Below are 2,907 nucleotides of genomic sequence, written 5' to 3'. Positions count from 1 at the left end.
TCTATAATAGTTTTCCATCAACTAAAAAGCAAAAAGATTCATTTATTTATGATTAATTCTGTGCAGCAATCATATTTGCACATTAAATACTGTGCAGATTCTGTGCTGAGCATGGACATACATGGTAGAAAAATATCTGCCAGATGGAGTTTATAACCAATTGAGAGAAACGAGTATTAAAAATAATCTCTCTCTCTCTCTCTCTCTCTCTCTCTCTCTTTTTCTCATTTTAGTTGTATGAAAGATATATAAAGTACTGAGTGGATGTTGATGTTGACTTATTTGCTTCAGAATTCAGAGAAGTCTACTCTGAAAAGAAACCTTTTATGATGGGATATGAGACATTTACGAAGGCCAGTCAGTCTATAACAGAGTTTTATCACGAGAATCACTCTCTTCTAGAAACGAGACATAGTTCAACAACATAGTTATGCAAGGTACGTAGACAAATATAAGTTATCCTGGGTAGGTTTTTTTAAAAAGTTAATGGGCATAAAACTTCTATTTTACTACACAGAGCTGTAAATATTGCACCAAATATCTGTGGAAACAGTAAGACATATGAAAAAAAATGGAAGCAGGACAACCAAGAGCAGTATTTGGCCCAGAATAAGAATGTAAAATAAATCAGATGCTTTAGAATAATCTTCAGTGTCAAATAAAAGGTAAATGTTATTACCCAAATAATAAATACTTGAGAGTTGTGTGAACAAAGACAGTTTAAAAATATGCAATGTAAAGCAAATTAGATTATTTTTTAATGCTTCAAGATGTCAAATTCAGTGAATAGTATAGTGAAATCGAAAGTTAGGTCCAAAGTTTATAAAGATAGTTTTATGTTTTAGGCACTTTTTTTTTTTAAGAGAGAGAGAGAGAGAGAGAGAGAGAATTTTAATATTTATTTATTTTTTTTAGTTTTTGGCGGACACAACATCTTTGTTTGTATGTGGTGCTGATGATCGAACCTGGGCCGCACACATGCCAGGCGAGGAGCATGCTACCGCTTAAGCCACATCCCCAGCCCCTGGGCACTTGTTTTTACATCTAAAAAATACTCCAAATAATGTGATGTTGAGAAGTTACATTTAAGACATTATTTTGGAAATGATAAATTGAGATTTTGGTCATCAAAAAAAAATGCAAGAGTAGTAGAAAATATAGTAGCTCTCATGAGAAAGACAGTGTTTTTAAAATAATTGGTCTTGGCCTGAATTTTTACGAAGTAAATGTATTAATTGTTTACATAAACTTTGACAGCATTTTTCAATATAAATGTAAATTCACAGAGAAATATATAGAGAAAGGAAACACACATATACACACACAAAAGATAAACACATAGTGAAGTGGTTTGAAATTATTCATTTGTTTTTGCAACATAATTTTTATAAAAAGACTTTGACATCCAGAAAGTAACATAGTCCTTAACTTTTTAGATTTACTTCATAAACAATACTGTACAGCAACATTATTGATAGATGATCAATCTTGTTGGAAAAGGTTTTGAGAAAATAATTCATCGTTATTGTTTAGAAGGCATTGGAACAGAAAAAATCTTATAGGACAAACATAGGAAGTAAAAAAGGGAAAGTCACAGGTCTTTCTCCTTTTCTTTTTCTGAATTTTTCTTTAAGACAGATATAGTGGACACACGGAAGGTATCAAATAATCTCAGCTGATGAAATTTGAGAACTGTGTGTGATCCAAATTGGGTGGGAAAATATGAGTTAACACCATATCATGATCAGAAACGGAAGTGATTGGGAATGGTATTATACCTTTTGGTATTGCTTTTGGAAAAACATTTTTCTTTTTCTCATAAATTTTAGAATTAAGAAGATAAAATTTGTGGTCCACAAGTAGGCTAGAAGTCAGCACTACATCAATGAATATTGTCAGTGTTTGTTCAGCTTCTCCCATTATTTTTTCCCTCCAAGTCTCAAGGAGGAGACAAAATGAACTATCATGAGCTTCATTGACTGTATTCAGGAATGGAACTTCAGAATTTAAACTGCAAAGTATGCTTATTAGAAAATAGTCATGTTAATTAAAAATCTCACATGTACTAATACATAGCGTGTAGATATATGTTTGGATCTGTCTATATACTATCCTTCTTATTGTCCATTCTGTATTAGTTAATTCCCTTACTCACTACTTGCAGCACTTTCATGGTCATTTGTGCTCCTGTGCTGTACTTAAAAAAAAAAAAAAAGTATAGCAAGGCCCACATTCTTGTGTTCATTGCTAAACCCCTCAGCACTATTTACTTAAATTTTACCTATGCATACCCCTTCAGAGATGTCTTACAGACATGCATACCTGTTATAAAAATATTTATATCATCATTAATCATAATAGTCTCAAAATAGAAGAAAAGAATAGCAATAGAAGAATGAATACACATAGAAAAGTCTATTAATAACATGGAATAAATATAGCAATGAAAAATAAACCTCTTGTGCATAAAACCTTGATAGCTCTATTTGGTATATTTGATAGTGTCTTTCTAATAAATATAAATCACTTTAAAAATTAAACTAGCACAAGTTATCAAACTTTTTTTGTTAAGTTTGTTTACAGTTTAAATAACTTTTAATGACAATATTCATTTCTTTTAGTAAATTTATTATTTCATATTTTATATCCGAAATTGATGGAAATAAGATTATTTTTTTCTCATGGCTACTATTGATGTGGTACCATTCTTTGAAGGATTGTTCATTGTCCATGGACTGTTAAATCTCCATTTGTTCTAATACAAGAATCTGTATGTCTGTGCTTGTTATTGATCCTTTATTATATTGTGTTGGCCTTGTTTTTATATTTCTGCAAAAAATTGCTTTCTTAACTAAAGCAATGTTTTAATGAGTCTTCTTTTCGGTACTCTAATTCATATTACTTGGT

The sequence above is a fragment of the Marmota monax genome, unplaced genomic scaffold (genome assembly GCF_021218885.2).
Source record: "Marmota monax isolate L192 unplaced genomic scaffold, Marmota_monax_Labrador192_F-V1.1 WCK01_AAM20220418_F8-fsc00305, whole genome shotgun sequence".
Classification (NCBI taxonomy): domain Eukaryota; kingdom Metazoa; phylum Chordata; class Mammalia; order Rodentia; family Sciuridae; genus Marmota; species Marmota monax.
This window is presented reverse-complemented; position numbering follows the sequence as displayed.